At 40.0% G+C, this 25,484-nt stretch overlaps 2 long non-coding RNA genes across 23 annotated transcripts in view; one reads left to right on the top strand and one right to left on the bottom strand.

The window, feature by feature from the left end:
• LOC132351822 (uncharacterized) overlaps nt 1-12,199 on the bottom strand; it is an 87,040-nt gene extending 74,841 nt beyond the window's left edge. For 13 of the 17 annotated variants that reach the window (XR_009498485.1, XR_009498482.1, XR_009498479.1 and 10 more), the window contains exons 1-4: nt 12,004-12,199; nt 11,793-11,888; nt 7,612-7,656; nt 161-5,571 (exon numbers count right to left, since the gene is read on the bottom strand). This is a non-coding gene — a long non-coding RNA (uncharacterized LOC132351822). The remainder of the gene's footprint in view (nt 1-160; nt 5,572-7,611; nt 7,657-11,792; nt 11,889-12,003) is intronic. The other 4 variants (XR_009498487.1, XR_009498488.1, XR_009498474.1 and 1 more) reach the window with 3 other exon arrangements.
• Nucleotides 12,122-25,484, top strand: part of LOC132351824 (uncharacterized) — a 267,722-nt gene continuing 254,359 nt past the window's right edge. Inside the window, exons 1-4 of one of the 6 annotated variants that reach the window (XR_009498492.1) lie at nt 12,122-12,297; nt 18,258-18,431; nt 20,507-20,589; nt 21,453-21,548. This is a non-coding gene — a long non-coding RNA (uncharacterized LOC132351824). Of the gene's footprint in view, nt 12,298-16,542; nt 16,583-18,257; nt 18,432-20,506; nt 20,590-21,452; nt 21,549-25,484 lie in introns of those variants that run through there. The other 5 variants (XR_009498493.1, XR_009498495.1, XR_009498490.1 and 2 more) reach the window with 5 other exon arrangements.

Here is a 25,484-nt window from a genome sequence, read left to right as displayed (position 1 = left end):
GGCCAGTTCTTAGTGCAGCCCTCACACTTGGCCCACGCACGTTCTTTTCCTTGCTTTCTCCCCCAGGTCCCTATCAGTACCCTTGCAGCCTCACCCAACCTCTGTAGGACAACGTTCACAGACTACACAAGTTCACCAATGTAACACTTTATGAACTCACCAGGACAGAACTGCTCAGACTTTGAGCGCCGAGTCCATTTGTGTTTCTAGGTACATGTTCAGCTCGACCAATTCCCCCAGAATTGCAGGATAAGCATCCATGACCCAGGAAGCGAGACCCCTCTCCCCGTGTGTTGAGATACTGGATGTATAGTGCTAGGACTCATCATTAATATTCACACCTTACCCAAACATGACATCCTGCAGGATGTTTTAAATTATGGGGGAGGCGGAGATTGAGCTAAACACATTTATGTTATGTAACTTATTTTTTTTTTCCAAAAGGATTAGCTGTACTAGGGACACACAGCTGTTCTTTCCACAAGTCACTTCAGAGCAAGCTGCAGACAATGGTAAGAACAGACAGCTTAAGACCAAATTCCGCATTCCTCTCTTCCTGGCTGGAAATCGCTCTGAAAATTCCTGCATTGAGCAGGAAAAGTGTTCAGCTGAAGAGAGGGAAGCTTTGTCATGTCTAATTGACAGTTGTCCTTCTTTTGTCTCTAATCAAGCCCTCCTCTCGCATGGTCTCTCTGGCTGGTCCACATTTTTTCTTCCCTTTCAGTCTCCTTGTGAAGACATCTGTTTTCTTTTTTACTTTTTCTTTCCCAAAAATAGACTTGCCGTGATGCTACAATTTTCAGTTTCAGGGCCTGTTACACACACACAGGCCACTTCCAGTGCCCTATGGTTAATATTGCATTTGCAGTTTTATACTCATTTTCTTAATTTAAGTTCTAGACCTCATAGAACCTGGATCTCCCCTTGGTAGCAACATCTCTGTTTTCTTTTGGGGAGTCACAGCGCTCCCATTCCCTAAGTCCATGTGGCTTGGGGATTGACCAATCCCAACTCCAGTGGTGAAAGCAGGATCTGGTCTAACCAATCAGTTAATTTCATCTGTTGACCACAGAGATTGTTTCCGGACTAAGCAAATGGCCCATTAGTCCAATGGTACTCAAACATTGGAAAAAATGGGAAAAAAAAGACATCTTTTTTTTCCACTGAGTTTCTTAGAAAGGAAGGAAATAGCTCTGTAACTTCTGGGGACATTCTCACCATCGAAAGAGAAAAGCTCACCTAAGATCGAAGTTAAAGAGTCAACAAATACCGTATGCTAACACATATATATGGAATCTAAAAAAAAAAAAAAAAGAAAAAGGTCATGAAGAACCTAGGGGAAGGACGGGAATAAAGACACAGACCTACTAGAGAATGGACTTGAGGACACGGGGAGGGGGGAAAGGTAAGCAGGGACAAAGTGAGAGAGTGGCATGGACATATATACACTACCAAATGTAAAATAGATAGCTAGTGGGAAGCAGCCGCATAGCACAGGAAGATCAGCTCGGTGCTTTGTGACCACCTAGGGGGTGGGATAGGGAGGGTGGGAGGGAGACGCAAGAGGGAGGAGATATGGGGATACATGTATATGTATAGCTGCTTCACTTTGTTATAAAGCAGAAACGAACACACCATTGTAAAGCAATTATACTCCAATAAAGATGTTAAAACAAACAAAAAAAGAGTCAAGAACTGCATGTTGGCTCCTAAACGCAGTCTTCATTTCACTAAGCAATCGCTCTGTGCTAATTATTGCCAAGCAGGTCCTGGGCAATGGAGTTTCATGAGTGAACACGAAATGGATAACATACCTGTCCTCATAAGCTGATATCCTAATTGTGTGAGATTACATACAAATATGTATGCAGGTACTGATCAGTGCTATGATGAAAGATAAAGCAAAATAAGGAAATAGAGAATGATAGGGGAAAGACTCTCTTATTTTTTCTTTTTTCAGTGCTTAGGGGAGGTTTGCGATGACATGATTATTAAGATCTGAACACAGTGTGGGAGTGAACCATTTGGATACGTGGGAGAGGTGTGATTTAGCATGGACAACACAAGCCCCAGGGTCCCGATGGAGGAGGGTGAGAGCAGTGTGTTCAGTGGTGGAAGCCACAGTGGGCGGTGCAGGGGGACCAGGGAGGAAAGCAGAATGGGGGGAACACAAGGGCCAGAGCACATTATGGAGTGTTGTCGGCCTTGCCTTGAATGATGGACCCGGTTCTAATTGTGCTGGAAAACTGTTGGGAGTTCTGAGTAAAGGTGTGATATATTAACATCTGCGTTTTCAAGGACTGGCTTGGCTGCGCTGTATAAAACAGGCTGCAGCTGAGTCAGAACGGAAGGCTGGAGCCCAGTGGGGAGACTGCTGCCTGGTCTAGGAAGGAGAGGATGGGGAGTCTGGGGAGGACTGTGGCCGTGTGGGTGGCGAGAGGGGTTTGGGTGATGAGTGTACGGTATATTGAAGTTAGAGAAAACAAGATTTCCTGACTGATCGCATTACAGATGTAAGGAAAATACAGGAGTTACGGATGATTTCCTAACTGGGGGCATGAGCTGGGGTTAAATGGAGTCACCATTAGCTAAGACGAGGTTCACCAAGGAAGGAGCAGGTTCGGATGAGTGTTTATTCACACTAACATCTTCCTTCCTCTTCTTCTCTTTTTCTTCCTAATCTTATTTGATGTCTCTTTAGTATTTGGAAGTAATGACCATTTCTTTCTTCTTAATTTGTCTCTTTTACTATCTATGCTGAACAAGCTCTGTTGTTTTTTTTGCCTTTTTCTTTTTCCTGGCTGCCTCTGCTAAATCTGGGTAAATCTGCCTATTGTTCAAATTTTTTTTTAGAATATTAAATTTCCCTCCTAATAATAACTACTCTTATTAGGTCAAGAAGAATTCTATTCTTGTCTTCAAAGGGAAAAGGCCAAGATTCTGTGTGTGGTTATGTCTGTGGGCTAAGTATTTGGAAGAGTCTTGCAGACAGTCCTATGTGTATTTGTGTGTGTGTGTGTGCCTGTCTGTCTGTGTCTGTGTGCATGTGCATGTGTTTGTTCAGTGGTAATGGGGGAGTGGTGCTTCAAGCATTGTTTAAAACAGATAAAATCAGATGAACTTTAAGTTTCTTTGTGATCCTGAGATTTTGTTACCTAATGAACCTGAATTCCATTTTATCTCCCAACTCAGTAATGAATACCTGGGGGCAAACCTATCTTGCTGAACACTGTTTATCTCCAGCGGCACAGGGTCAGGATATGGCACTATTCTGAATGGATATTAAAAGGATGAAAGACAGTGCCTGTGACGGAGGAATTACAATGGCCTTTTGCAGATGCCAAATGTCACTGTGTCCTCTAGGCTCTGCCTAACATCTGTGGGAGAAAGTGAGCATGTCATTTGAGGGAGTGGAGCCAGATCAAGGCCACTGCTCTGTCAAATGGCATGCCTGATGAACAACCTAGCCTGTGGTCTCAGGAAGTCAAGATGCCATGTATTATCTGACCTCAACATACAGTGGAAAATAGACAACAATGGCCAGGCCGATAAACTTTCCTGAGCTAAGAAGGTATTCAAACAGACAGCAAAATAGTCAATAGAACATGGATTCTGAAGCCAATTAGGCCAGGTTTTATGCCAGCTTTACTATCGTTATCTGCTTCCTTCAACAAATTACTCTCTTAATTGGTTTCTTCATCTATAAAAGCAGATGTCCATTCATTTATTCAACAGTATTTATTTAGTGCCCACTGTGTATCAGAAACTAGGTTCTAGACATTCAGTCATGAGTAAGAGAGAAGAGGCATAATCTATGTTCCCAGAGCATATATCTCCTGTGTCACAATCCATGAGAGCCCTGACCACCTGGAGTATAGTTATCTCTATATAGGAAGGTGTTCCATGCTACATAAAATGTCTCTAAGGATATGGTCTTATTCATCTTGATGCTCCCAGCTCCTAGTGTGGTACTTGTTTGTTGACTGCAATTCAGTTCTGGAACTGTCGCTCCGCACTCATCCGACACATTTTCTGCTCTTTTCCTAATTTACTCACTGTTCCTCTGAATGCATCTTGTGCCTCCCTCTTTTTGAATTCTGTTCACATAATGTTGCAAGTTGAGTTGTGCCCCCTGCCAAATATGTTCAAATCCTAACCTCTGATACCTATGAATGTGACCTTACTTAGGGTCTTTGGAGATGTAAATAAGTTAAGATAAGGTCATACAAGATTAGGGTGGCCCCTGATCCAATGACTGGCGCTCTTATAAGATGAGGGAAATTTGAACACAGACGCACAAGGAAACACCACGTGTTGGTGGAGGCAAAGACCGGAGTGTGGCATCTACAAGCCGAGGATGGTCAAGAATTGCCAGCAACTCAACTAAAACCTTGAGTCAACATGGTTTGGCTGGTGCCTTGGCTTGGGACTTGGAAGCTCCTGAAATGTGGGCAAATAAATCACTATTGTTTTCAGCCACTCATTTTGTGGTACTTTTTTTAGAAGGCAGCCTAGGAAACTAACACGCATACTTCCTTTCACTTGAGCTACATTTATCTCTTATCTTTACCTGCTGACAGTCTCTCTCTTCTTCAAGGATCAGCTCAAATAGTACCCCAGGAGCTCAGTTCATAGTAACCTACCTGCTGAAGAACCAAGTACCACTTAGAATATGTATGTCTCCTTGTATTTTGTATGGTTTTTTGCATAATAATAAGAAAACAACATTTATGTCACACTTTCAAAGTTGTCTAATATGATACAGCAATCTTGTAGAGGTGGAAGCACAAATATCATTATCTTTGTCCTACAAGTGAAGAAACTGATGGTCAGAGAAGTTGAACAACCCACCTAGGGACTCATAGCCAGTTTATATCCATGGGCAGATCGCGGGCAGAGGAAGTGCTATGGGCTTTGGACACTTACTATGGATTTGGGTTTGGTATTCTTCCTACTACCTTTGCCAGTCTTTCCCATCAAGAAGACCTAATCTTCTAGAGCCCCTTCTCAGCTAATAGCGGGCACAGTGTAAGCAGTCAAAATACTTTTTTTAAATGGATTTTTAACCAATGGTCCCTTCCCAAGTTCTGGAATATGCTTGGAAGTTCAGACTCATGAAAAAGCACCAGGTCTGGCAAATACTAATGTACTCGGAAAATGCCTATAGAGTAGGTGTGCTGAAGTTACTGTTCTCTCTGCCGCAGTCCTCCAGCTCTGCTCTTCCCAAAACTTCTGCCCAGGCTGGTACAGGAAGCTTCTTTCAGGAGGAAACCTGGGCACAACTCCATGTAAGCAGAGGAAAGGAGGAACAGAAGGATTTTTCCATTGTGTCCCTACTGAGAGCAATGCTTAGCACCCCCCTGTCTCCTTTCAAGTCTGGGAAGCTTCATCAGCATAGATCACAGGAGATGAGAAAGAATCCACATCTGAGGAGTAACCTGCCTCCCCAGAAAGCCCCACCATCTTCGAGAGATCACCAAGTCAGTGAGGGGGAAGTGGGACTTCCACATTCCAGGGTGAAAAGGATCCTGAAGTTCTAGAATTATTCACAACCTCTCCTGTTTCCTCTCCCTGTTATGGAACAGATGGAAAAGGATTAGGGCCCAAACAACTTTGTTGGCATAAGTCACACAAGACACCTGCTATTAGCAATCTCATGGGTGAATCAATGCCTTTTCCCCAGTCGGAAGCACTGGAGATTGAGCTTAATCTCTCTGCTTCTTGCTCTCATTTTTAAAGTGCCATAAATTTATCCATAGAATAGCTGGGGTTTTAAAAAGATATCCTCACTCTGATTCCTACCTTTTGAATCATGAGATGCTCTCAGTCCTTGCATTTGCCCAAGAGGCCCCTAAACAAAATCAAATGGCAACACCCTACAAGAACAGTATGTTTGTTCCCTCTTCCAGGGTCAAGCCAATCTATATCTTTTGCTTTGTGCCTCGTGGACATCTTTACAAACTGCTGAAAGCTGAGCTTGGAGCTGTTCCCAGCACATGCTGATATCAATCTACGCATTTGTGGTATGCCCTTCTTGGGCCCTGCTGGAAGAGTGTTAGCATGAACAGAGTGTTTGGATGACTGCCTGGGAAGAAGTGAACTTCACCCTGGTTTCACAACATCAAATCTTGATTTGTCATGCTGCACCCTAATGACACTCGGAAGGCAAGTTCTGGATTTTTAACAACAGAAACCTGTCTCGCTGTCAGGTAGGGCTATGAAATAAAGGAGTCAATTTTGGATGATGGTTTTGGTCAAAACCTTTAAGGACCACATGTGGCACTTGATTTTGCCTTGCTACCTCCTGTTTATCCTTCAAAGCTCCATTCAGTTACATCATCCTCCAAGAAGCTGCTCTTCGCCTTTGGTTGGCAGATAGCATTGAAAGCTCCCACTTTTATGCTTATGTCTATCAGTTCCACCAATTTACAATAACCTGTTTCCTTCTCTGTCTCCACTGTAAGATTATTATCACAAATCATGTTGGTACCCTACCCAGGTTCCCTGGGATCCCTTTTACCTGTTGGATTGGTGTACCCATCCCCCAGGTGTTGTGGGTGTTTCAGCTCATAGCTTTCACCTACAGCTTTCTCTACCTGCAGCTACTTCTTGGAGATCCTGAGGTTATGATCTCCCCCATCACCACTTGCCTTCAAGTCCTGACTTGAGGAAAGAGTCCAAGACAGATTTTGTGGTGCAGGTTATGCTCTTGATCTCCTTAAAAGATTAGGCCATAGTTAGACCTCATCTGAAACTACTTTCTGTATAGCTCCTTTCCCTTCTCTATCCTGCTTTCTTCATTCTCTTACCAGAGAGCACTCCATCAATCAATCACTTGTATATGAATCCCTGTCTCAGGCTCTGCTTCTAGGGGACCTGACCTAACAGGAGTATATAATCTTATTTAATTCTTATAACAACCTAAGAGACAGATGTTAATATTCCATCTGGAGAAACTGAAGTTTGCATGTAACAAACACCTGTCACGCACCAGGTGCTCAGTAAATAGATGTTAAATGAAATAATAATGCCAAATCTTCATTAACTCACCCAGTGACCTTGAGCCCCAAGACCAGGTATTGATCTGTGGTAGGAGGGGATAACCTGAAGAGGACCATGACTTGAAAGCTAGACAAGTCCTCTAGGATAAATACAAGAAGAGGAAATTCAGATTGCTTAGAGAAAAGATCAGCAATAAATGGGTGAAATGCAATGTTAGAGCGCTGGCAGAAGGTCGAAGAGATCTAGCCATAGGAACCACAATCCTAGAATGGCATTTGAGAGCTCAAGAAGGTCTCAACAGAGCCTGGAAAAGTTTGCAGAGAAACTGCCTAGGAAACTAAGACAAGGCATCAGGTTCAGAGGAATCAAAGAGAGACTGTGATTTCCTAAATGAGAGGGAACAAAACTTAGTTATCACTGTAGCTATCATGCCTACTAGAGTACCTGGCATATCAATGGTGACAAAAAATATTTGTGGAATAAACAATTGAATGAAGGAAAGCTGCACTATAAATTGAGACTGAGGCATGGTCCTGGGTTTGTGGTAAGAGTCCGGTTACTAAAGCTTAATGACCTGATTACACAGAACCATCAGCCAAATCGACTTACTGCAGAACTTCCAGGCTCCTCTTATGCCAGGTCCCGAAGTTATCCCTGGAAAGGAAGTGAAGCCAGATCATCTCACTGAATGTCTCCTGTTGGAGGAAGTTAAATGGCTTCTGTTTGGAAGTCTGGGTAGGGAACCAAGTGGGGGCATTCCAATGGCAAATCAGTTTCTTTCTCTGGGACTGGCTATGGTTCGCTTGTTAATCTAGGCATTTGAACCAGATGGATTTTCAGAATGTTACTTCTCTGTCATGGATAATGAGCTATTTTTTTCTCCTTTGGAAAAGGGAAATAGAATGATCCATCCTTCAACTATTGCAGATCCCAAGTGAGTTGCCTTCTCACATATAACTCATCTTGTCTGAAATGTTACCTCTATTGGTATGGACTACTTCTACCCATATCCTTGACATTCAGCATGTGTCACCTTTACTGGGAAGCTTTCTGTATTCTGTGGTAACCTAATCTTACTTTAACCCAAAACTGGATTATTTGCCCCTCCTCTGGATCTCTGAACTCGATGTATGAACTCCTTACGTTTATCTCTGCCATAGCACTTATTTTCCTACATTAAAATCTTCTTTTCACTCTCTCTCTCTTCATATATCTGTCTCTTCCACTAGATTTTGAAATCCCTCAGGAGAGAGAAGACTTTTCTTTCCGAACTGGTACACCTGAAGACTGGCACAAAATAAAGGTTCACTGTTTAGTATGTGAGTAATTAATTAAAACTGCAAAAACTTGAGAATGCATGATAATAGGACAGAGCCATGAGAAATTTCTCTATTCCAACTGCCATCCATATCTGGTTTTAGAGATAAAAATGCTTTGGAATTAAAGGGAAAGCTTAGTAAAGATTCAGAGATCAGAGGTGGTTGGGCTTAGGGAATTCCCTGGCGGTCCAGTGGTTAGGACTCTGTACTTTTACTGCGGAGAACGCAGGTTTGATCCCCGGTCAGGGAACCAAGAGCCCGCCGGCAAGCCACGAGGTGCGGCCAAACATAAAAAAAATAAAATAAAAAGCAATAAAATGATGGACTTATTAGTAAAAAAAAAAACAAAAAAAAAGAAGTGGTTGGGCTTATATAATAAAACCCAATTGTATGATATCATAATCATTTCAGCATTTCAATTCAGTTCAATACAACTTTATTAGGGAATTCCCATGATCTGGAAACATTATTTTCCGAGGACAGTTCAATTGCACAGAGTATAAGGGGAGAAGTGAGAAGGGGAGAGAGTAGAGAGGTAGTTTAGAACCAGATGTATAGTACCCCTAGCCACCCTAGTTGAAGTAATTGAAGATGCACTGGAAAAGTTATATAAAAGGAATTATTTACCACAAAGTATGCAGTCACAGTTAGTGCTCAAGTATTATTGTTGACACCATGAAGAAATACCCTAAGGCTGTTTTTCTGGTTTTCTGGACCCAATTTCAGTGTGTGTGTGTGTGTGTGTAGGGGGGTGGGTGGGCATTCCCACACCACCAAGCAATTCTCAGGACACCAGCTGAGTGTCGTATAATTCAACACAGTTCTGACACATTATCTACTTGTAGACAGCCTCATTCCACAGGTTAAGGGTTCAGTCCTACAAGACTGCCCACCTCCCACCACTTCAGACCCCAGTTGCGAGTCCAGGCTATTACCTGTGCTTCTGACCAACTGGCTATAAATCAGAAGTTTCCATGATCTTCTCCTAGGGTTCAGTTAATTTGCTAGGGCAGCTCATTGAACTCAGAAAACCCATTTACTCACTAGATTACTGGTTTATTATAAAAGGATATAACTCAGGAACAGCCAGATAAGAGATACCTAGGGCAAGGTGTGGGGAAAGGACACAGAACTTCTATACTCTTTCAGAGAATGCCACTCTCCCCACATCTCCACAAGTTCACCAACAGAAAAGCCAGAAGAGATTTAGTCAAGTTGTTTAGAATCTTACGTAAACTGTGAGTGAAGGTGACCAACTCTTGCTTATTACCACAAAGGTCAAAGCCAATGTCCCAAAGTTAATAGGAGAAGAATGTTTATTGCTGACATTTACGTGGTGTTTACTGTGCTCTGGGCACTGATCTAAGTGCTCTATGTACAGTAGTTCTTTTAATCTTCATAATAATCCTGTGGTGTGGTTACTAGCATTACTATCTCCATTTTGCACAGAGAGGTTAAGGAACTTGCTTAAACTCACACGGCTACTAATAGGAAGAGCAATTTCTAAACCCAGGAAGTTTGTCCACAGAGGCTGAGTAATACTAACTTGAAAGACTGAGGTTAGCTTTTAGGGAGAAATTATTTAACTAAAAACTTATTATAGGATAGTGGCTCTCATTCTCTCAGGATGTAGGATTATCCAATCTTCAACACAGTTTTGAGGCTAAAATAAACCATCATTCTTAGATAACTTGGCTGCAAGTGTGGCTTGGAGGCAGAGGAATACAGTTGTAATACACATTTACTTTCTCCTTGTAGGTCTGTGTTTTTGTAGAGATTAAGGACCCCAAATTTTACAGTACAGAATCCTTCCTGAAGGTAAAACCTCCATATTTCATGTAGGAGTTACCTTTGTTAAACATTGAGAAATAAAAGTAACCAGAGGCTCATTCCCCAAAGATAAAGAGGGTGGATGGTCTGAGTACCAGATAGTTTTCTAATGAGTGTTTCTCGAGGACAATGTGCATGTATCTCGGTTGGGGACTGGGATGGCCCTGGTTGAGTGCCTTCTATAATGTGTGAACAAAGAAGGACAAAGAACCCCCCAGTTCTACTAGGGTTAAGTCATAAGCCACTGCAGTTGCCTGAGGGGGGAGGTTCAGGATGAAGAACAGGATGGGGCACACTGTGCCTTGACTAAGCAGCCCCTTAGCTGGTTAGAGGTGTATCTCAGGAACAGTTTTAATAAACCCAGATTCTTGCATCTTCCCATTCCTAGGAAAGCACTAAAAGCATTAACTTGAGATATCTGTTCTTTGTGATTAGCAGTAAGTTTCACTAAGATGTATGCTTGAATGCATGTACTCCTTAGCCAAAAATCATATGTAAAAGGACTTTTTCCCTGCCTCTTTAGAGCAGTTTCCTCGGAGGTAACCGAGTGGCTGTCTCCCAGGCTGTAGTCCTCAGTAAGACCCTGAGTAAAACTGAAACTCACAACTATTATTTTGTGTGTCTTTTTTTTTTTTTTTTTTTTTTTTTTACATGGAAAGAAAAATTTTCCTTTATTAAGTATTTAGTTGCTCTAAAATATGTTTCATACAAGAAGGACAGATTAAATGTTTGTCTTTCCCTTTATTTGCCAGCTTTCATAATATGGCTGTAACATTTCCAAAGGTAACAACTGATTTTTTTTCTTCTTAGTATCATTATGAACTCATGAATTTTGATATATTAGATGTATTTCAGTATAGCTCAGTTATTATTCTTACTTTTACTAAAATTGTCCCATATTTGGATACAATGTACCCCGGTGACAAACTTTTTAATATGGCCCTTGTGTTGTTTTGGCATGGCCCCAGTAGTCTTTGAAAGCTTACCTACTTTCTGGTAGGACAAAATGAAAAATTTGAGAATATAGACTGAGAATTTTGACTTCAAATGTCATTAACATCATTACTTATTTTCATTGTCTCTCAACATTTGCATTTATATATATCAATATCATTAACAATGGTGTGAATACTGAAAACAGGTTAAAATTAAAATTTTTTTCCTTCCAGTTTTATTGATATATAATTGGCATACAGTATTATATAAGTTTAACGTGCACAGCATAATGATCTGCCTTACATCCATCATGAAATGATTATCACACTAAGTTTAGTGAACATTCACCATCTCATACAGATATAAAATAAAAATTTAAAAAATCTCTTCCTTGTGATGAGAACTCTTAGGATTTACTCTCTTAACAATCATATATAACATACAGCAGTATTAATCATATTTATCATGCTGCTATGTCTTTTAAGTCAACAAATTTACATATAAAAGTTCACAGAACTAAAGCCACTTTTTATAAAATCTCAGTGCCAAGACAGTCAACTAGAATTTAAACTTTTTTAAAATTTAAAATAAAATAATATTTCAATTTTCTTAATATGAAACTAACACTAACTACATAATACTAGCACGCTGAATTTTTTCCCTGTGGTTTTCTAACCTTCATTCATTTAGCAGTTCAATACTCACTTATTGTTTGCTTTCAATGGCTGAGACCTCTTCCAGGTACTTGGAGATCAGTTGGATGCAAGCAGATAAGGTCCCTGCTCTCATAGAACTCATGTTCTAGACAAGGGGAGTTAAAGCAAGAAGGAACCAAATAAGTAAAACATTTCCAGTAAATATATAGACTATGAGGAGAAGTAAACTAGGGTAAAGTGATGAGAATGGCAGCAACTACCTTAGCTTGGGTAAGCTTGGTGTTCAAGGGTGTTCAGGGGAGGCTTGCGTGTTCAAGGGAGGCTGTTTAATTAGGTGACATTGAAGCTGAATTCTAAATGGTAAGGTATCAGGCAGACAGTTACCAGGGAAAGCAAGTATGTTCAAAGGCAGGAATGAACTTGACCTATTAGAGCACCTGAATAAGCTGGCATGGGGAGAGTGATATGATACTGAGTCTGAAAGGAAGTCGGAGGTCATATAATGTGTGCTTTGGAAACCAGAGTAAAGAGTTTGATGGGAAACCACTAAAGAGGTATGCATGTATGCTTGTGTATATGTGCATGTGCTTTTATAAAAGCTTATAAGCTCTGAGCTAAAACTTTCCTTTCTTTTTATTATTCATATGTAAAAATAACAGTAAAATAAGAACCTATGTACCATTGCCCCTTAAGAGATAAAACATTAAAAAATAATCTAAATCCATTTTATTTCCCTCATGATCTCATTACTACAATTTTCTTCCTCTCATCTCTACTTCCAGCCTTCTAATACATAATTCCTAGCATGAATTTGGTGACTTTTACTGTCATGCTTGTCTTTACTTTTTTCTTTATATTTTTAAAGCATATGTATGAATCCTTGAATAATTACAATATTGTGTGGTGAATTTTTAACATTTTCATATATAACATCATATTGCATGTTTCCTGCAACTGTTTCTTTCTCAATGTTATGTTTATAAGATTTATCTATGTTAATACACATATGTAATCCATTGTGTAGACATACAACTTTTTTTTTTTCCATTCTACTGCCAATGGATAGATTAGTTATTTCAAAATGTTCGCTCTCCCAAAATATTGTAGTGAACATTCTGGTACATGTCATTGTTTGAGAGGTGGTCTAAGGCAGTGCTTCCCAGTCTTTTTCAATATGCTTACAAATACTTATAACAGTTCAGGTGAGACAGCCCATCTGGCTAGGAGGATGAGCATCTCAGCCTACCTGTAACCCATTAAGGCAAGTGCCATTAATACTTGCCCTCTGCCCAATCTGCCAATTACTGAAAGGGCTATGAAAAAAATCTCCATTTGTAAGCATAGAATTGTCAAATCAATTTTGTCAGTATTTGCTTTCCATGTTTTGTGCTGATGATATTAGATTCATTGACATTTAGAATTTTTATATCTTCCTGGTGAATTGCTCCATTTATCACTAGACTGTGACCCACTTTGTCATTGGAGATTTTGGCAGCAGGGAGGGATATAATCTGAATCATGTCTTGAAATGATTATCCTGGCTGCTTTACGAAGGATGGAATGTAGGAACAAAAGAAGGGGAGATGGAAGCTACTAAAGCTATGTAGGGAGGGACATAATGGCAGCTTGAACTAGGATGGTTGTCCTAAAGATGAAGACAGGTCTGTAATGTGTTTTGAGTTGACAGGATTTTCTGATTAATTGAATGTGATTGTGAAAATAAGAGACAGAGACCCAGGATAATATTTTGATTTGGGGCTTGAACAACTACCCGAAAGAATGATAGTGCCCTTGTCTTCTGATATGCATATATGGCACAGTGTATTTTCCAAAAATGGTTGTAACAGTATTTTCATGCTCTTCTAGACCCTTGCCACTCCCCCAGGTAGAGTCTTTGTTTCCTGACCTTGAATCTGGTCAAGTTTTTGTGACTTCCTTTGCTAATAGAGTGTGTGATGGCCTTGTAGAAACGATGCTTCCTTCCAGGTGTGCCACTCTCCCTGCCTCTCCGTGTGTTCACCAACCCAGAAGGTCTTTGAACTCTGTTTTTTGGGGGTTTTATGGAGGCTTTAATTACATGACATGGCATGATTGATTAATCATTGGTCAGTGGCGATCGATTCAACCTCCAGCCCCTCTCCCCTCCCCAGAGGTTAGGGGAATGGGACTGCAAGTTCCAACCTGCTAAACAGAGCGTTGGTTCCTCTGGTGACCAACCCCCATCCTTAGGTGTCTAGGGGCATCCCAAATGTCACCTCATTAGCTTAACAAAAGATACATTTATCACTCTCATCACTTAAGAAATCGCAAGGGTTTTAAGTGCTCTGTGTTAGAAAGAGACCAAATATACATTTCTTATTACAAATCACAATATCACACCCTCTAAACTCCATAACTTGGCAATGATTAAGTAAGATTAAACAGCAGTTCTTTGGTGTTTTTGGTGACAATTATTTATTTAGCAGTTATTACGCCTTAAGTTCTTCCCGCATATTCTCTATTTTGCAAATGTAAAATTTGGTGCTCAGAAAACACTGAAAGCAGGATTCACCAAATTAGGTCCTTCCTGCTCCAGAGCCAGGACTCCCAACCACACAGCATCTCAACTCAACCACAGACCTAGGAATCTCAGCACCCTCGGTTCTTTAGGGGGAAAAAAAAGAATGTAAGCCACACAGAGATAAAGTGATTGCTCCAAAGCCAGTAAATGATAGAAGTAGGATTCAACTTTAGTCTCATCTCGTTCCAAATCCAAGGCTTTTCTCACTCTCCCATACCATGCCTGCCGTTTTATTTAATCCTGGGCAATGTAGGAAGGAGCTGTGTTTTTTTTTCCCCCCAGCAATGTCACTGACCCATATTTCTGCTCTATTTCAAATATTGAGTCAAGAACTTTTGCCTTTCTCTTTACCTCTGATGCACTGCCCTCCATAAGACAAATTAGAGACTTTGAAAAGAATCACGTTGTGACTTCTTTTGGATCTCTTTTATGGGACCTACCTGCCTGCCTGCAGGCCGGACACTCTCCTGCCTGAGGTAAGCTCTGACCACTGTAGACTGCACCTCTGTGAGGAACACCCTGCAAGTTCCACCACTGTATCTGTGACTGGGTTGGTGAGTTTAATTCAGCAGGAAAGAAGAAAGATTCATTTTGTATACAGTGCCAAGCCATACTGCATATTCTAACCTTGCTTGGTCAGGAACAAGGCGAATTTGTCAATTCTTGTTTTATTTGTACTTCTGTGTTTCAGTAAATTCAGCATCCAAAGAGAGAAAGACAATGCCAGTAGTAAAGTAAGGACTTGGGTCATCATCAGACAGTCACCATTTTTAGAAATTCATCTGTCTCAGTATTATGTAAAACTCATCGGAAACTATTTTCAAGAATCTTACCCTCTCCTCCCATGTGTGTTGTAGCTCCTAAACTCCTTCTAAATAGAAATTTTGGTGAGACAATTGGGAGACAGGCTTAACTATGTAGAGTGTCCCAGAAACCCCAATACTGATGACCAGTCAGTTTCTATAAACCCTTCAATACCTGTGGATTTGTTTAACAAACACAAAAGTACCAGTTAGGATCAAGAGTTTATTGACTAAGGAATGAATTTAATCTACAAGACCTGCTGGTTCTGGAATTGACATAGTGGCCTGGACTTTTGCTTAAGTAGTTGTGCTAGCAAAGCTGGGTATGCTGGAAGAAAGTGTCAGGGAACCAAGGAGATACCGTATCAATGCCAGCACCACTCACTTTAATTTCCATGAAACAGTGGATTTCCTTCAAGCCCAGCATAATTCCTTGTAAGGCTCCTGAGCCTGAACGAATGTGCATGACCACTCCACTGCGAACATCCATCTGTCAGAAGATGAGGAGCAAGTGAAATTAGACCATGGCTCTCTGGTTTCCCCTAAAAGCTGCCAGTGAATGAGAGCATCAGCTGCACCAGTGTGTGCTAGCCAGGGATCTCAGCCTTCACTGAACACTCTACACCCAGGCAGTGAGGCACATCCTGTGAATAGGGATGACTCAGCCTCAACAGGTGTCTGATGGCTTTGCCAACCAACCTCCTGTTCCAGTGGGCTGGAGCAGCAGCACATTCTTGATGGCGTGCAAAGACTGTGATGAATAGCAGGCTTGTGTCTCCTCACAGAGGGCAGGGATCGGGCTGGGGGCAGGTGTGCACGGCAGACCTTAGTGCGTAAATGCATATTCTCAATCCCGGTAGGATGTACCGCCAACTGGTACATCAACAGACTTTTAGTTTCCGAAACTCCCCTTGGTGGTTCTTTTCCATGGAACCTCTGAGTCAACATCAATCATCAATGGGACTAGTTATAATAATGCCTTACAAATGTTCCACGTTTTAAGGTTTCAAGAAACTTACATATTTATGACCCTGTAAACAGCCCTTTCATGCAACCTGCGTTGATGCTATGGTGGACATAGTACAGAGAAATAAACTAAAGCTCAGAAAGAAATGAATTCTCAAAGTCACACAGTTCATTCAAGAAGGAGCAGAGCAGAATCCAGGTCCCTTGATTCTCAGCCCTGTGTTTTATCTAACCCTCTATGTTGCCAAAACATACATGACTTACGTTTAATTTTCTGAGACTCCTGGGAGAAAAGCTGAATTATATTATTTTGTTATAGACTGAGAGCTGGAGTATAATAAGTTCATTCACTTTTTCTATTTTCTTCATTTATTTATTCAGTGGACTTAAAGAACAAGGGATAAAGATAGTCTTGTGCCCATGCAAATAGATTATTATCCTGTTCATTTATTATCTACAGGCATTTTCTTAGCCAGCACGGTGGAGATCACTTGACTCCATGATGCCAAGGTGATACCTCTTAGCATGATCATATGACTTTTCCTCAACGCCAGTTAGCAGTGACTTCAATAAAACATAGCTATGTTTCTCATTCTCGGCCATGAATCCTCATACAAGATCCAGGCCTGCTCTGGTGACTCCATAATCATTAAGTCCCAGAATCATCCTGTTGTTCTGTTCTGCCATCCTTCGCTCCCATTTTCCAACTTATAGATCAAGCTTTTCAACTTCATCTTCAAGCTCATGGTTCAGTTTCAGCTGAAATATTCACATGAATATTCACAAAATATTCATACGATATTATGAAGGAGGAAAGGGGCAGAAAAGAACACACCTTATTCCCTTACAGATACTTCCTGAGAGTGACCACACCATTTCTTACATCAGTTAGGTGGAACTTACATCACCACATCTATCTACAGGGGAGACTTAGAAATTCAGTCTAAAATTGGGAAACCACATACCCAGTCAACATTAGGAAGTTTTATAAGTGGGAAGTCTTGGGGTTTAGATTTTGCTGGACAACCAGGAGTGACTGCCTCATCCAGTGTAGCTGCTCAGCATGTATGAAATGAAATGGAAAAGGCGACACTGAAAGGAATTTCAAAAGGCAGAAATAATAAAGCTAGTTTTTACTGAATGCTTTCAAAGAATGTTGCTCTAAAATAAATGCTTTATGGGTTTTTACTCTATCGCTTATAAAGGTCCTATGAGGTAGTTACTGTTTTTGTAACAGTTTTATAAGTAAGGACACTAGGATATAAGCAAATTAAGTCAATTGCCCAAGATGTGACAGCAATGACACTGCAGGTCTCTGGGATCTCTATCAAGGTCATCTGACTCCAAGGCCTTTGCTATTAACTATTGCTTTACATTGGCTCCCGCATAGGCCCAATGAGCCTCTGCATGGAAAGTCTCAGAATGATTCCTGTTTTATGAATAAAATCACTAGAGGTGAAGAGGTATGTTTATGCTCACACAGGCAACAAGTGGCCAAAAGAAAATTTTGACCCAGTTCTTTCCACTATGTCATGGTGCATACAGTTTCACGTGTTAACAGCCTTAAAATCAATTTACAAAATAACAAGATAATTAAGAGAGAGGGGAACCTGTCTGCACAGGGTCCTTCATTTGTTCATTTCTCAATGCAGTCATGGCTTTCATCACCTTCACTGTCTTTGAGCAGAGCTCAGTGGGTGGGTCAATATGTTGGTGATGGGCTTGGAGCAGATCAATTGTTTTTGACTTGATTGATTATCCAGTGATGGAACCGTGAAGGTTTCCTTTGATCGACCTTGTGAAACCAGGCAAAAGATTCCTTGGGACCACCTAAGTATTCTGGTGTTATTCAAAGTATGGTTCTCAGTGATGCGTGAGGAGAGACACATTAAAAAGTCTCTGGAGTAGGGGTGGAGGGGAGTATGAGGAGTTTGGAAAGATAACTTACAGGAACAGTTTTACCTCACCACCAAGTTGGCTGTGGCATTTAATTATTTTTCATATTTCAACTAACACTAAATATGGCTTTGATTGTGTTTTCTGCTTTAAAGGGAATGATGCATATTAACACATTTAAGGAACACTGAATGATAACACTGACAAAATTTGGTTTTGCTCTTTGGTGACCATAGACCCATAACACCATGGTGTCTCTTAGTGAACGATATCATGTGTGTGTTCGCAGTTCCTTCCCAATACAGGACCAAAAGAGAAATTGATTGTCAGTGAAACTACAGCATTTTGCAAAGTGACCATCTTTTGGAAAGGATGACAACTACTGCCTCTCACTGACTCTCAGTGACGTGTATTGCTCTTTATATATTATTATCTCATTTGATCATCGGAGCAATCCCATAGCGTAAGTGTTGCGCTCCTCATTTTACAGATAAGGACATGGAGCTTCAGAGGTGTTGTTCAATAGCACGTAACTTTTCACAAGTTAACACTATTTCTCAAGGACTCTCCAGGATAAGAACAGAGTCTCTCTCTTTTTTTTTTTTTTTTTTTTTTTTTAATATTTTGGGGCAGATAATTCAGCAAGAAAATGGAACAACATTGTTGAACTAGAAAGGGTGTTTTGTTTGGGGGCAAATTATGCTCAGAGACTGAGATTGTCTTTGCCAATATTTTATTTAACACAGGTTCACTAAAGGAATGATGATAATTTCACAAGCCAATTGCATACAGTATAGTGTCCCTAGATAAGCCAATAAAGAGAAATCATACTCCAAACCAAAGATAGATTAATTACACTATTTTTCCAGGCAAGAGGAGATGAAAGGAATAAAGTCTGAATGTAATTTGACTATGGTCTCGTACCTTTCTATGAGTTGATTCTCAGGAGAGACTGCCTAGCCATCCTAGAGCTGATGTCCAGCTGCTGGTACAAAAACGAAAGTCCCTTGTTGCTAGAGACGTTGCTAGGGAACAGAGGCTCTGGTGTTGGCGGGCAAGATGATCTCCTTGGAGGGACCACTGCACGGTTTTCACCACTGCCGGAGCAGAGTCGCTGTGCGCAGGCAGGAGCTAATGCCCCAAGGTCTTCAGAGAGCTGTTTTGATCAGCAAAGAGTCGCCTTGCCCAGACCAAACACTCTTGGTTAGTCCTTACAAACTCTGGGCATTTACAGTCTAAATATTCCCTGCCGATAGTTGCTTCTTCATATGTTCTTACTGATAAGCCCCCAGCAGGGCCACTCAGCAGCTGAGCTACAGACACACGCAATTTTACTTTTATATCAAAACAACTTCTAAATACGACATCAATTTGTCATAAACAAGTGGATTCGAAATCATATCAAACCACTACACAGCAGAGTAATACAAACTGTAGAATAAGGGGAAAAATTCAAAAGAAACACTCTATACCTTCAAGATGTTTATTATTGGGAGACATTTTAACTTTTACAGCCTTTAAAAATTATGTGTGTAATTATTTGGTACATGGGTGTGGCGGTTGGTGAGAACATGTCACAGAAGACTAATGTTTGGCTGACAAACTGTTTCCAGACAGGGTGTTTGCAGTGTAATTTACATATTTGTGATGGACTGATTACAGATTAGTCTATCCACTTTGTTAGAGCACTAACGGAATTTATCTAGTCCTACAACTTAGCTTCCTCTCCCTTTCTTAGCACTACTGCTTTGCGTATTTCAGTTCAGCTCAGCAGGCACTGTTGTATGCTAGACCCTGCCCTATGCAGATGAGATTTGATCTCTGACTTCAAGGAGCTTTCAGTTATATTATCCGTGGTTCTTGCCATGTAAAAGATTGAGTTTGAAAATTAGTGTCGAAGTGTTAATTTTATTTATTTTTTAGTACTCAAGTAGTCTGTATTGAACACAGACAATAATATAACATAAAGTACAATACACACACACACACACACACACACACACACTGAATCCCACCATAGAAAGATCAACACTCTTAGCATGTTTATAAATAGTGGCATTCATATACATTATTGAGTGCTTATTTTGTCTAAAATAGTTTTTCAATTTCAGCACAACTGCTACTTCGGGCCAGAAATTCTTTGTTGTGGGGACCGTCCTGTGGATCACAGGATGTTTAACAGCATCCCAAGCTTCCCCCCCATTAGATGTCAGTAGCACCACCCCCTCTCCACCACCAGCTCTAACAACCAATCACATCCCTAGACATTGCCAGATGTCCTCTGGGGACCAAAATTGGCGCTGGTTGAAAACTACCAGCTCAAAAATGCATTAAATATACCATTCCATCGGAACAGCACCAAGAAGTAACTTCTGTTTTTACTTCATTTTACAGCAAAGGAAACTGATGATCAGAAAGGCTAAATGACTTGGGTTGGTCTCTTCAACTCTGAAATAGAAGAGCAGAGATTTAAATACAGCTGTGACTGCCTTCAAATCTCTCTCTTTTTCTCTCTCTCCCTTTCTCTTTTTCATTTAGAAGAATAAAATAATGACACATGCTATTATGAAAGCTGCCTTTCTCAGTGTTTAACGATGTTTCATATGCATCTTTCCATATAGGTAAATATAGATCTAAATCATTATTTTTCATGATGGCATAATATTCACACGTGGGTTGCCTGTTATTAATTTAGGCAGTTCTTCATTGCTGAACATTTATGCTGCTTCTCCCTTTCAAATATTGTAAATAATACTCTAAGGAACAGCCTTCTACATTGAGTTGTGCGTACTGCATTTCTTTTAAATGTTCCCATTAATTGAAAGTTTAGCAAGGAGTTTATTATTAGAAATGTGAAATATCTGATTGGGAAAGGTGATACTACTAATACTTGTATCAGTATAGATAACTGCTATAAACCAGGATTATCCCAGGAAAACTGGTATGTATTCTTACCCTAGTTGCAGTCACTTTTCCAAAATTAGCACACATAACAATATGTTTTTTTTCCATTATTTAGATTTGTTTTATTTTCTCCAAAGAGATCACAAAATTTTCTATAAATTCATCATGACCTTCCTAGGAAATAAAGCAATTTCTGCCCAAATAAGGAATGTGGGAGTCTAAACTATAATTTTCAGGCTCCAGGCATACATTGATCTCATAATCAAATACTGCTTCTTTTCAGAAGTATTCATATTTTCTTTTAGGCCTGGGATCGAGTGATTTTTCATACCCCATTTACTTTTTAAAATTTCCCTGATTTGTTGGGACACAGAACATCTTTTTTTTATGATTTTTTATTCAATTCAATAATTATTGAAAACTATGCCAGGCAGCATGCCAGATGCTGAGATAGAAATATGCCCAAATTTCACTAAGTCTCAATAGTCTGAGACTATTTAAATACAGACTTTTAAAACATAAAACATTAAGTTTCCCTGTTCTTGTAACAGTCTATTCACACAGTCTATTCTATTAACAGCTTCCTGAGCTCTCGCATCTCCATGGTCCTACCTCTCCATGCTGTCCCCCACCGTCATCCACAGAAAGGACTATTGTCTCTTCATTCAAAATCCAGGTCAAGCAACTCCTATCTTTTTGAAGCCTTGACTATCCCCCTAAGTGCTCCTGTTCTGTGCTCCAATCTGGGCAATATCTCCATCAACACACTTACAATCCCTTTAGCAATTATTTACTTACTGTCTTCCAGACAGAATGTGCATTCCTTGAGCCACAGGCAAGGTAATATGCAGCTTTGTGTCCCAAGAGCCTGGCATGGTGTCTAGGACATGATAGGTGCTCAGTTAACTCTTACTGAGTAAATGATGGGAGAGGGGAGGGCAACATGTGTTTATACTTTGCCTTGCTTCTATAATGTCTCCTATATTTCCCCCAAAGGGCAGATAGGGTAATTCAACTAGGAATGGCAAGGCCAGTAGAAAGAGAACTCACCTGATGATAAGGCTGCCCTACTGCTTTTCTCCTAGGAGGAACTAAATCATGATGCCCCCAGAGGGCATGCAGATAGGTACAGTCCGTCCAATGGCATGAACTGGGAAATTAAAGGTGGGCGTGAGAGCCCAGGACAGTCTCCCTGCTGGTCATCAAACAGGGTTTATATAGTTTTGGATTTCCAGAGGGGTCTACTTGGATAATACCTGGGAAGTCAAGAAGCCTTATATGGTTGAAGAAAGGAATAAGCAGAAACCAGATATACAAACGCTAATCTGTATAAATATAATGTAACTCTTAAATATCAAGGAATTTTGTGAGCCAGTTGTTAACATCTTGGTAGCTTGAAATTGGCCATAGGAGGAGCATTTACATCCCAGAAATTAACAAGCACTGGAAATCAGGGTCTCCCCAACCTCACCAAAGTTAGCCAGTTACCCACCACACCACTGCCTAGTTTTAAGCCCCAGGCACCAGCTTTCATTTTTAAATAACCCTTTACTGATTGCAAATCTTTAGTAGCTGCAGCTAAAACAAAAAAACAAAAAACAAAAAAAGACTGATACAGGTAAGACTAACAGTTCAGGGAAAGAGAAAGGGAAGAAGGTTATTTCTTTTTTTTAAATTAATTTTTTACTGGAGTATAGTTGATTTACAGTGTTGTGTTTCTGCTGTACAGCAAAGTGAATCTGTTATACATATATCCCCTCATTTTTAGATTCTATTCCCATATAGGGCATTGCAGAGTACTGAGTAGAGTTCCCAGTGCTATACGGTAGGTTCTTATCAGTTATCTATATTATATATAGTAGTGTGTATATGTCAATCCCAATCTCCCAATTTATTCCTCCCCCACTTCCCCCTTGGTAACCATAAGTTTGTTTTCTACATCTGTGACTCTATTTCTGTTTTGTAAATAGGTTCATTTGTACCATTTTTTAAGATTCCACATATAAGCAATATCATATGATATTTGTCTTTCTCTGTCTGACTTACGTCCCTCAGTATGACAATCTCCAGGTCCATACGTGTTGCTGCAAATGGCATTATTTCATTTTTTTTTTTAGAATTTTATTTATTTTTTTATACAGCAGGTTCTTATTAGTCATCCATTTTATACACATCAGTGTGTACACGTCAATCCCAATCTCCCACTTCATCCCACCACCCCTACCCCCCGCCACTTTCCCCCCTTGGTGTCCATACATTTGTTCTCTACATCTGTGTCTCAACTTCTGCCCTGCAAACCGGCTCATCTGTACCATTTTTCTAGGTTCCACATACATGCGTTAATATACGATATTTGTTTTTCTCTTTCTGACTTACTTCACTCTGTATGACAGTCTCTGGATTCATCCATGTCTCTACAGATGACCCAATTTTTTTCCTTTTTATGGCTGAGTAATATTCTGCTGTATATATGTACCACATCCTCTTTATCCATTCCTCCATTGATGAACATTTAGGTTGCTTCCATGTCCTGGCTATTGTCAGTGGTGCTGCTGTGAACACTGGGATACATGTATCTTTTCTAATAAGGGTAGTAAGTCTCAGCAAGATCTCTTTTGATCCATCTCCTCGAGTAATGAAAATAAAAACAAAAACAAATGGGATCTAACTAAACTTAAAAGCTTTTGCACAGCAACGAAGTCCATAAACAAAATGAAAAGACAACCCACAGAATGGGAGAAAATATTTGCAAATGAAGCGACCGACAAGGGATTAATCTCCAAAGTATACAAATAGCTCATGCAGCTCAATATCAAAAAAACAAACAACCCAATCAAAAAAATGGATGGAAGATCTAAATAGACATTTCTCCAAAGAAGACATACAGATGGCCAAGAGGCACATGAAAAGCTGCTCAACAACACTAATTCTTAGAGAAATGCAAATCAAAACTACAATGAGGTATCACTTCACACTGGTCGGAATGGCCATCATCAAAAAAATCTACAAACAACAAATGCTGGAGAGGGTGTGGAGAAAAGGGAACCCTCCTACACTGTTGGTAGGAATGTAAAGTGGTACAGCCACTGTGGAGATCAGTATGGAGGTTCCTTAAAAACCAAAAATAGAACTACCATATGATCCAGCAATCTCTCTCCTGGGCATATATCCGAAGAAAGTTATTTCTTAAGTTGGGTTTCATATAGTGCCTCTAAAAGGCATGTATGCAATAGGAGATAAAGGTAAAGAACATGGCATTTGAACTAAGAATCTCTTTTTAGAGGTTGTTTATGAGCTCTGAGCCCCAGTTTCCACATGTGCAAGTGGGGCTAAATAACTAACAACTTCAAATGGCTGGCTGTGAGTATTAAACAAGGTAATCTACACAATAAGAAAATAACCAATTTTTGAACACATACCATATGAGCACACATGAACAGATGTTGTTTCAGGACCACAGTTCTTTATCTGAAGCCCATAGGACCAGATTTTTCTTTGAATTCAGAGATTGTGAATTGTTTAGGAAGGTAATATAATTCAAATTTGTGTGTGTGTGTGTGTGTGTGTGTTTGTTTTAACTATCCCAAAGGGATCTGGGGCAGCTCTCTGTAACCAAATATGTTAATTTTTCTTCAGTGAAATGCATAAAGATTCACTCTTAAGTGAGAGTAAGAAATATTATAAGTAGCCTCAAGTCAGATTTAGTTATCAAATGAGTCTGCATTAAATTACAAAAGTACTTTGTTTTCACAACCTTTTGAATTTTGAATTGTGATTGGGGATTTTGACCTGTATTATCAACATTGTTGTCAGTTGGCCATGCCCAGTGGAATGATTTCATAGCCAATATTTTCTGGAGAATTCCGACTTCAAAGAGCCAAGTATATTTTTCCCCTGAACCATCAATATAGTTTAGCTTTGTCTCCCAAACTGGCTTTTACATTCTAAATTGATATAAATACACTTTGTGGAATCACCTTGATCTTTTAAAGATCTGCTGGTCAAATGCATTGCCAGCCTTTGCTATAGAGTATTTGGAAAAGCCATCAGCCTAAATGCTCTCAGGAGAAATTCCTCTTCCATTTTATATACTTTGTCTAAAAGGATCATGTTTTTACATTGTGGGCTTCCTCTATCTCCCCAAAGTATAAAAATATGAGTCTGCATTTATATTTCAATTGCTCCAAAAGTTGAGGTGACTTTTTTGCTACATGTTTCTGCAGGAGAAAGTTTCTTTGCAAGTCATGAACTGTAAATGCACAACCTTCTCTTTTGCTAATGAGACAGCAGCCCAAATTTTTACCTTCTGACTCTCTGAGGCATGACATTCTGTTTTATCGTTTTTTAACAGGAAAATGGCTTGGACATTTCTGGAGTGGATATGATTATATTTGTTGATTGAGTTTGTTAAAAATGCACTCACATTTGGCCTCTCCTAACATGAACATAAAATACATTGCAGACATTAATGATCCCAGATAGTCTGCCCATTAGGACATTAAGAAGCAGATGTGATTAAAGGGGCGTGTACTCTGTACCTTACAGGCAAAATCACTCATACTGCTTTGGATTAACTGAATGTTAAGGTCTACAGACATGAGGCTCTTCTAGG

The sequence above is a fragment of the Balaenoptera ricei genome, chromosome 17 (genome assembly GCF_028023285.1).
Source record: "Balaenoptera ricei isolate mBalRic1 chromosome 17, mBalRic1.hap2, whole genome shotgun sequence".
NCBI classification, from domain to species: domain Eukaryota; kingdom Metazoa; phylum Chordata; class Mammalia; order Artiodactyla; family Balaenopteridae; genus Balaenoptera; species Balaenoptera ricei.
This window is presented reverse-complemented; position numbering and strand designations above follow the sequence as displayed.